The sequence below is a fragment of the Coenobita brevimanus genome, chromosome 44, assembly GCF_032717465.1.
Source record: "Coenobita brevimanus isolate Jiangsu-jjx chromosome 44, ASM3271746v2, whole genome shotgun sequence".
Taxonomy (NCBI): Eukaryota; Metazoa; Arthropoda; class Malacostraca; order Decapoda; family Coenobitidae; genus Coenobita; species Coenobita brevimanus.
This window is the reverse complement of record NC_136997.1, coordinates 44,728,329-44,738,956: the sequence shown is the minus strand read 5'-3', so window position 1 is coordinate 44,738,956 and position 10,628 is coordinate 44,728,329. Positions and strand designations below refer to the sequence as shown.

The 10,628-nt window shown below is 43.5% G+C and overlaps 1 pseudogene; it reads right to left on the bottom strand.

Moving 5' to 3' along the window:
• Positions 1–5,590: 5,590 nt before the first annotated feature.
• Positions 5,591–7,186, bottom strand: LOC145398076 (uncharacterized; annotated as a pseudogene).
• Between the last annotated feature and the right edge of the window lie 3,442 nt (positions 7,187–10,628).

Here is a 10,628-nt window from a genome sequence, read left to right as displayed (position 1 = left end):
GTCAACGGCTGTGGTTACCAACCATCTACTATTACTATTATTATTTTATTTTATATTTATTGATATTACATTGTAAATAAAGACATTAAACTATTGGAGTTGCTGGTCTATGTGACTCTTGACCACTGTAGCTTCGTAATCCATACCCGCCAGAGAGACAGGCCTGAGGGCTGATGATCTTGTGCCCGAGACATAACAGAGCAGACCTCACGAGGGAGAATGAGAGTCGACATCTCATCCAGGCCATAACAGAACTCTGCGGTTGACGTTTCTTCTCAGAAAGAATCTCTGCCAGTCTCGAGTAGAATCTCACTGCCTCTGGACCCATCCCACCTGATGTTGTGAACACGAGGGGAGTGAATCAACCGTGGTCCACATGTTGGATCCTTTCTTGATAATTTCTATTTTTTTCTTGTTCATTCCTTCTGTGTGCAGCTTCGACAGCCAGTTGGCGATGACACGCTGCCATGGGATTGAATATCCTGATGTCGAAGAACGCCCTCTGCCCACGTGTCCAGAAACCTCGAGCACTGACATCCACTCTTGCATCATTTGATGTGTTTACTGTTCTGTGGGTGACGTGCTCGCCGTCCAGGGGTAGCAGAGCTGGCTCAATCGTGACATGATGGCATATTTCCTGCAGCATTTTGGCAGTGAGGTCGCGTACTTCATCGTGTTGGATGCAAACAAAGCCTCCCTTCTTGCATACCATTGCATGGTTTGCATCAAAGGCAGTGCCACAGGCACAGTGCTGAGGTAGGTTCTCTATTGGCCACCCATATCTCAAGGCTATGGGATCAATAAATTCTTGTGTTGAAGTGGAAGCCTTTTGCCTTGAGAGGCAGGGTTGTGAGCCAGTTCGATGCCCCAACCTCCTGTGCAATTTCAACTTTTCTGCACTGGTCTGGTGCTAGATATTCGATTATGTGCTGCAGCTGGTCTTTTTGTCTTGCTTCACGCTCCTTGCTTATCAGAGTCTTTATATCTTTCTGCCTTCGGTGGTTGATTTCACTCGTCTCAACCTGGGTGTAGATTCTTCTGTGACAAGGATTCGGTGAGCCTGAGTGAATTTCTGTGTTCATAGCTTGCCACGGCTACTGGATTTATTATGCCAAGACCTCCCATCCTGGGTGGTAGTGCTAGAAGGTCCCTTTCTTCTGGTGTGGGGATGTGGCCATTGGTTAGAGATGGGAGGAACGAATCCCTGATTGCATCCTCCAGTGGTTGTAGCAGCAATTCGATGTCTGGTATGGTCCTCATCACGAAGGTCCACTTGTGCTTTACACCATAGGTAAATGCACTGTATGCTGCATGGAGTTCTGTTTTTGCGTGGCGGGATAGTGTATGAATTTCTTCTACCCATGTCTTTACCTTATCACTCACATATTTGTCTTTGAATTCCTTGGTTCCAATCACAGCCCCTAGATGCCTCTGACCTTCCTTGGTCACCATCACGTTTATGCCTCTGAATGATTCCTGTGCATCTTGATAGTAAGCTGATTTCACGATCAAGATGGACTTACTTGCATTAGGGTAGTAACCTATTTCAGGGCCATGAGATGTTACAAGGTCCCACCATTTCCTCACATCCTCAACCTTGCCAGCACCCGTGAGATCATCTGCATAGGCTACCTGTTTTACATTGGTGGCCTCGTATTTGATTTGTTGTTGCAGAACTATCATTGCCAGGGCGTACATAGCCATGGCAACGGGGTACCCCCAGGTAGTTCCTTCTGTGGACTGGATTTACACCGACATCGTGAGCAGTTGTCTTACCCACAATGTAGAGGTCTGCTGGTTCTTTGTAGGTGTTTTCCACATATTGGACAAATGTTGGGCATTTAACCTTGATGTTGTGCAGCACTGCCTCCTGGTTGATGGAATTAAATGCATTTGAGGCATCAGCTAATAATACTGCCTGACAGTCCTCTTCCCCAAATATTTTCCTTATGGAGTGAACTGCTGCCTCACCTCCTGCCTGCTGGTCTGCACACACCTGGAGGTTGCCAACTGCCTGCTTCACATAATCTTTCACCACCTCCATGATGCATTTTCCTATAATCCGTCTTAAGACTCCACCCACCCCGATGGGCCTGCATCCACGATTCTTATCAAGGGGGATTAGTCTGCAAGCCGTCAGTGCTTCGATGTTACTGCACTGACTTGAAGCCAGCTTCCTCGCCAGTGAGGCAACGGTGTTACATAGGTCTGTTGCTGCCTCCCCAAACTTGATGTTACTGAAAATTACTCGCCAAGATTTTGCATCCAGGCCTGACGGTCCTGCCCCTCCCTGTGTGTGCATTGCCTTCCGCCAAACCATATCTCCAGTTATCCTGTCATATATGATGGGATTGGGAGGAGTTTAGTTGCCGTCAAGCTTTGACTGGGCACTTGCTTGTCGTGCAGTCGTGTGTTTTTCTTTTAGTTGTTGCACTGTTTCGTGTATGTCAGGCCCAGTACTCCGTTTGATGATTCAGCTGACAGGGATCTTGTTGCCATCGAGACCTTCCCCTGTCTCATCTTGCTGCCAAAAATCCTTGCCACATCGTTGGTATTCCGATTTCTTCTGCCTCGATTGTTTATTCTCATCTGCAAGGCCATTGCTTCCTCAAGTAGATTGTCGATTTCACCTCTTTTCCATGTTTCAACCCGCCTTTGGCTGGCCTTAATATTTTCTGCAATGCTAGCTCTTGGGTGGGTCATGTTGAGGAAGAGATGTAGTATTATTGAAAGGACCTTAAGAGAGAATGAGGCAATGGGTGTGTTATTGTTGTAGTTGGCTATCAAGCGAGTGATTTCCTTGATCATGTCAATTGTAGCATTGCATTTGGGAGGTTCAAAAAGGTTATTTGAATACCATCCAACTATTTCATTATATGTGGTGTTCACCCAGGTTACTGCATTTTCTCGGGATTTGCCCATCCAGTATGTGGGACGACCTTCTCGCACAGACCTTTGAGGCTGTTCTGCTTCCTCGTTGTTTGTGTCACTATCGTTGTAAGGATGTATCATACCTGGATGATTCACTCTTTCATGCACTCCTCTGTGGTGGTCTTCATCCTGAGTTTCATTTCTATTATAAAACTCATGATGTTCCACACCCCCAACTTCACTACTATTCACTTCCCCATGGTGATTTAACCCACCCAGCGCTTCCATATCTCTCGCATCTTGGCGTCCATCCCTATCCCTCGCTTCACCACGGGGTCTTTCACCACCACGCATGTCCGTGTGATCGTGCATATTGTCAGTGACCCCCCCATCAATTTCCATGTCACCAATCTGTCGCCTGCCATGTTGGAAGCGGTCAAGTGCCGCTTCTGGTGGGCTGTGATTCCCTAACACATTCATACAGAAAGGTCCCATCCTATGGTATGTACAAAGCGACCTGTTTGTTGCACATGAACACCTGATACACTTATGCTGCCTACTAGAGCACTGATAACAATACTGTGGCATGGCCATGGTGTTAAAGTTTTTATGCTGAGGTACAGTATTAATAATAATAATTATGGCTACTTTTTGTAGTACTTTTAAATGAAAATTAAATATAATATTACTAGAACTACTGTTTTACTATAAGAATTTTTAATTTAAATTTGATATAAATGAAGAATGTGCTTGTTGTACTTCTGTTTTTGTAGATAATATGATTAACTTATGAAGCAGTTTGCTCGGTTTTCTTTAGTTTTGCATATCAATTAATATCTAATTGTTCTGCCCTGTACTAATAATTGACTGAATTGATAATACTATGTATCTAAAGTTTGATATGAAGTAAAACAATGCTTCTTTGTTCAAGGGTTAAGTTGGTGGCCAATGGGTGTAGTGCAATAATGTGGAGCCTTGTTTATTGGTAATGGGTCTTCAGGCGTTACGGTGTAGGGGTGGGGGTGGTGTGTGGCGCAGCGGCAGTGTGTGTGTGTGTGTGTGTGTGTGTGTGTGTGTGTGTGTGTGTGTAGTTTAGTGATATTGGGTCTTCGGACGCTATGGTATAGGGGTGAGTGTGGTGTGGTGTGTGGCGTTGGGACAGTGTGTGTGCGTGTGTGTGTGTTGGTGTTGTGACATGTGATGTGTGATGTGTGGTTGTGGTGTGGTAAGATAGAGGCACCTTGGTTTACTAAGTCACATTGACATTAACAAAGTTTGTTTAGTATTTCTTTTGCATACAAAAGAGAATTTTGAGAGGGTTGAGTAAGTAGTTCTAGTTTTTAATTTTATGGAGTTTACATTAGTCCTATTATATAGATATTATATTAAAAATATCCTTATTACTATTGTATTTAATAATAATAGTGTACTTAAAACTAGGGTACTCTGTTTAAATTTGTTATTTGATTTAAGTTATATTTATCAATTTTATATATTAAACTTAAAGTTTTAATTATTACTGTACTATTTATTATTATACTGTAGACTAATCTACAGTACTGTGATTGGTTATATATTTATATGATGAGATTCTATGTATAATATGTTTTATAGTTATTTAAGAACAGTCATTGTGTGTGTGTCTGTATGTATGATGTGTTTACATTACAGAGGCATCTAAGGTGTGTGTAAGATTCCCTACCTAAAATTTTGTATACCACACTTCTATACCACCTGGCTATGCTGGTGGTGTGTATGTAGGGTTGTATAGTTAGTGGTAGTTGTTGTTATATCTAGTGTTTGATACAGTGTTTATAAATCGTATTATTAGGTGGTATACATGCTATTGATCAGTGGGTGATATTCAGTGTGTGGTAACAGCTGATGTGTTAGGGAAAGGGAGTTAGTACTCCAAGGATAATGCAGTGAGCAAGAGGTGTGACAGGCATCCCACGTCTCACTGTTATTTGTGGACAAAGTTAATAATTGAAAAATAGGCTTCTGAGAGGTACTTATTTTGTAAGTGAGGGTGGCGATACTTATATTCTGGGTGTGTGGGGCAGCGCACATTTGGTGATGGGGTCCCGGGTGGCTCATGATATAATGTATGGTGTTGACACCAGTCCAGATAACCCTCTCAGGTAAACACCTCGCTCGCTAACGGTCCCTGCACGCACACAGACACACACACACACACACACACACACACACACACACACACACACACACCCTTCCTCCCCCTCACACCGTAGTTTGCACATTTTCCGAGCTTTATATAGCTGATATTTAAGATTTTCTTTCACATGTGCATCAGTGTCCACTTTATGCATGAGTGGGTATCAATTTCCAGGAGCCCACAATCATTTTTACTATGATTTCGAGGCGATAACACGGAGCGCCTGGCACACGTCCTCTCACTCCACTACTACTACTACTACTACATCTGCTGCTACTGTACTGCTACTACTGCTACTGCTACTACTTTTTTTTTTTTAAAATCACCTCCATCCATTGGTGAATTATATTGTGAAGATCAAAACCAACCTTCCTAATACAGTTCACCATTTGGAGTTGTAATGTGATGGTTAACACTCACTCTCATATTACAATCCGTTGGCCCCAAGCACGCCAACGGCTGTGGTTACCAACCATCTACAGTACTATTACTATTATTATTTTTTTTGTTTATTGATATTACAGTGTAAATAAAGACATTAAACTATTGGAGTCGCTGATCTATGCGACTCTCAACCACTGTAGCTTCGTAATCCATACCCGCCAGAGAGACAGGCCTGAGGGCTGATGATCTTGTGCCCCTGAGACATAGCAGAGCAGACCTCACGAGGGAGAATGAGAGTCGACATCTCATCCAGACCATAACAGAACTCTGCGGTTGACGTTTCTTCTCAGAAAGAACCTCTGCCAGTCTCGAATAGAATCTCACTGCCTCTGGACCCATCCCACCTGATGTCGTGAACACAAGGGGAGTGAATCGACCGTGGTCCACATGTTGGATCCTTTCTTGATAATTTCTATTTTTTTCTTGCTCATTCCTCTTGTGTGCAGCTTCGAGAGACAGTTCACGATGACATGCTGCCATGGGATCGAATATCCTGATGTCGAAGAACGCCCTCTGCCCACGTGTCCAGAAACCTCGAGCACTGACATCCACTCTTGCATCATTTGATGTGTTTGCTGTTCTGTGGGTGAAGTGCTCGCCGTCCAGGGGTAGCAGAGCTGGCTCAATCGTGACATCATGGCATATTTCCTGCAGCAATTTGGTAGTAAGGTCGTGTACTTCATCATGTCGGATGCAAACAGAGCCTCCCTTCTTGCATACCATTGCATGGTTTGCATCAAAGGCAGTGCCACAAGCACAGTGTTGAGGTAGGTTCTATATTGGCCGCCCATATCTCAAGGCTATGGCATCAATAAATTCTTGTTTGTTGAAGTGGAAGCCTTTTGCCTTGAGAGGCAGGGTTGTGAGCCAGTTCGATGCCCCAACCTCCTGTGCAATTTCAACTCTTCTGCACTGGTCCAGTGTTAGATGTTCGATTATGTGCTGCAGTTGGTCTTTTTGTCTTGCTTCACGCTCCTTGCTTATCAGAGTCTTTATGTCTTTCTGCCTTCGGTGGTTGATTTCACTCGTCTCAACCTGGGCGCAGATCTTCTGTAACAAGGATTCGGTGAGCCTGAGTGAATTTCTGTGTTCATAGCTTGCCACGGCTACTGGATTTATAATGCCAAGGCCTCCCATCCTGGGTGGTAGTGCTAGAAGGTCCCTCTCTTCTGGTGTGGGGATGTGGCCATTGGTTAGAGATGGGAGGAATGAATCCCTGATCGCATCCTCCAGTGGTTGTAGCAGCAACTCGATGTCTGGTATGGTCCTCATCACGAAGGTCCACTTGTGCTTTACACCATAGGTAAATGCACTGTATGCTGCATGGGGTTATGTTTTTACGTGCCTGGATAGTGTATGAATTTCTTCTACCCATGTCTTTACCTTGTCACTCACATATTTGTCTTTGAATTCCTTGGTTCCAATCACAGCCCCTAGATGCCTCTGACTTTCCTTAGTCACTATCAAGTTTGTGCCTCTAAATGCTTCTTGTGCATCTTGATAGTAAGCTGGTTTCACGATCAGGATGGACTTACTGGCATTAGGGTAGTAACCTATTTCAGGGCCATGAGATGTTACAAGGTCCCACCATTTTCTCACATCCTTAACCTTGCCAGCACCCGTGAGATCATCTGCATAGGCTACATGTTTTACATTGGTGGCCTTGTATTTGATCTGTTGTTGCAGCACTGTCATGGTCAGGACATAACAATATAACATCTCTGATGAAAAGACGGGAATATAATGATTATTGTGCATGCATCACGAAAGTGATGCACGGCCGTGAGTACCCAGTCGTTTTTGCCGATTTACTCGCTAACTATGAGGCATATTGAAACCAGTAGATGCTAATGAGAAAGCTCGTAAAATTCTGCATAATATTATGCAATAAGAACATAAGGTGTGCGAGAAAAGTACGTCTTAAAAGCTCCCTGAATTTTTTTCAAAAATGGCTTTCAGTTTCCGGCAATTTTCTCAAAAATTACAAATCTTATCACAACCGGATTTCTTTCATTAGAAAGCTGATGAAATTCTCTAACAAAACTTCTAATAACATTTTCCTGTATGATGGTAAGCATTCGAACGGTGATATTGGGAACTAAAATAGATGTAGAAAAATTTTTATTCATGGCCACCTAATGTTGTTTTATTCATGTTTTCCTGTCTTTTTGTGGTGCTTACGAGCTAGAACAAACATCGACGAATAAGAGGAGATAGGTTTCATGGCAGTATATTGATGTTTGGGTGGCAAAAATAAGGCAAGAACAAGTGTTATTTGCCGCACGCGGGCAGCAAGGCCGGGTGGCCAGGCGGATAGAATGTTGCGCTAGAGAACTTACCAAAACTTATCGTGTGCGAGAGGGTTTAGTTAGTTATCTTGTGAGCTTGACTTTACCCCTTATTGGTGATTAATTAAGGGCTAAGAGTGCACCATAATACACACCCCCATAACAATTTGGCGACCTCGCCAGGATAGCTCTGTGACAATATTGGCAACCTTGGCCACATACACAGTGCTTACTCTTACCTACTTAACTATCAGTTATCATGGCCCTAATGAATAATAGCGATGTGAAAGCATTTTTGGATTCTAAGCCTTCCAACCAGAGTGAAAACACTCACAACACACGAGCTCATATTGCTTGCCCAGGCCTTACAGTTGAGAGTTTCGGCCTCAATCACTAAGACTAAGTTACTTGATTTAATAATGGATGCCATGTTTGAGCAAAGTGAGTCCTCCATAGTCAGTTCTGAGCCATCTTATACTGCGCAAGGTGTTGACCCTGAGCCTTTGGCATCGGAGTTTCCTGGCCCTAGTGAATTTTCTGCTCATGATACTGATGGCAATGTGCAACTTGAGCTAGCCAGAATTAAGTTGACAGAACTTGAAGTGCAAGACAAAATGAGAGAAACAGAATTACAAGCTCACATGAGACAAAAGGAAATGGATCACGAATTCAGACTGATGCACCCTGATAGTTTACCTAGAGCTACTAGTTCATCTGCAAGAGAATCTTTTGATGTTGCTAGGAACATTAAGCTAGTACATCCCTTTAATGAGCAGGATGACACTAAGTACTTCCATATGTTTGAAAAAGTGGCAGGTCGTCTCTCGTGGCCAAAAGACTCTTGGACAGTACTGCTCCAGAGTGTTTTGAAAGGAAAGGCTCAAGAGGGTTACATTTCTTTATCTGCAGATCAAAGTGCTACAGCAACTATGATCGTTTGAAAGAGGCCATTCTAAGAGCATATGAATTCGTGCCAGAGGCATATAGGCTTAAATTTAGATCTACCATTAAACAGAAAGATCAAACTCATGTGGAATATGCTAGAGTACTCACAGACTTATTTGATCAATGGTTGCATTCTAAGAAACTTGATTTCTGTAAACTGAGGGAGCTAATGATCTTGGAGAACTTCACTGGTAGGACAGATACATACCTAGTGGAGAAAGATTTAGATACCCTAGCTGTGGCTGTTGTTGTAGCAGATAATTATAGTATAATTCATAGGCATTTGTTAAGAGTATGAAAGTGAACCAACCAGTTGCTGTGAACCCTACTTATGGTAAAGGCAAGTTACTGTCAAGTGACACTAGTGGGAACACTGCAACCCCTGACCATGGTAGTTCCACGAAAGTAAGTGAGGACAGTGTTGCCAGAGGGTCAAGAAAAAGTGTCAGGTATTGCCAGTATTGCCAGAAAATGGGGCACTTGGAGAATTGGTGCTGGAAAAAAATGAAAGAAAAGTTTCAATGTGAAAACTATTACTTTGATAAACTCTTGGGGATCTTTCGACATCAACAGAGAGCAGCCACCCACAGATATTGTTAGCGGTAGTCAGACACAACCCCAGCAGGTGCATAATGTTGATAAGGCCAGGGTGGAACTGTCAGTGGCTGATAGACAGAGTCCTGTAGCGCCACTGTTAGACACTAGTAAGACTGGAGCAGTGCAGCCGTCAGGTTCAGGTGAGAGTGGTAATAAGACTCCATCAGACTGTCCTCCCCCAAGCAGTACATAAAGTGACTCCTCCCCAGATAATTTATTTGCTAATTTGATATCTGAGAGGTTAGTTCCACTTGATGGAAAAAGTGGTAAGGAAGTCACTATACTAAGAGACACGGGAGCTTCACAGTCACTAATATTGAAGGGGATTGTTGATGTAGCTGACCCTAATGAATGTGTCTTGTTGCAGGGTATAGCTGAGTTTGTATCTGCTCCCCTGGTTGAGGTGAAGCTCCGGTCAGAGTTAGTTACTGGTTCAGTGTGTGTGGGTGTTGTTGACCAGCTTCCTGTACAAGGGGTCACTTTCCTTTTGGGTAATGACTTGGCAGGACAGGTGAGTGCTGTTCCCTGCATGTCAAGAACTACCCTGAGTTGGGATAGGACTAAAGAGTTGGATCCTAAATTGTTTCCTGCATGTGCTGTAACTAGAGCTATGACGGCAAAGGCCAGCCATGATAGTGTTGATAGTAATGGCATTGGCAATGCCGATCATGCTATTGGGATTGTTGATACCTTTTTTGCCCAGTTAAATGACTTAGAGGTTGATGATTCTCCCAAGACTGATGCAAGTGCAAAGTTAGCTGATATGCAATGATCTGATCCAGAGATTGCCACTTTAATTAACTCAGCTGTTAGGGAAGATGAATGTGAGTCTGAATTGACAGAATGTTATTATTAAAGGCCAAACAACGTGTTAATGCGAAGATGGAAACCTCCTAGTGTTGCTCATGATAACGAGTGGGAGACTGTACATCACGTGGTGGTTCCAAAGCCCCATAGGGAAAAAATGATGTCCATTGCTCATGACTCTTCTTTAGCAGGTCACTTAGAGATGAGGAAGACTGTCCCCCGCATCTGGCAGCACTTTTACTAGCCTGGAATCCATCGAGATGTCTCCCGGTTCCGTAGGTCATGCCACACCTGTCAGCTAGTAGGTAAGAGCAATAAGCCCATCCCTGCAGCTCCTTTGATTCCTCTACCTGTGTTTGAGGCCCATTCACTAGAGTCCTTGTGGACATTGTTGGCCCATTGCCTAAAACCTTCTCAGGCCACCAGTACATTCTCACAGTGGTAGACATGGCCACTAGATATCCTGAAGCCATTCCCCTCAAAAATATTTCAGCTAAATT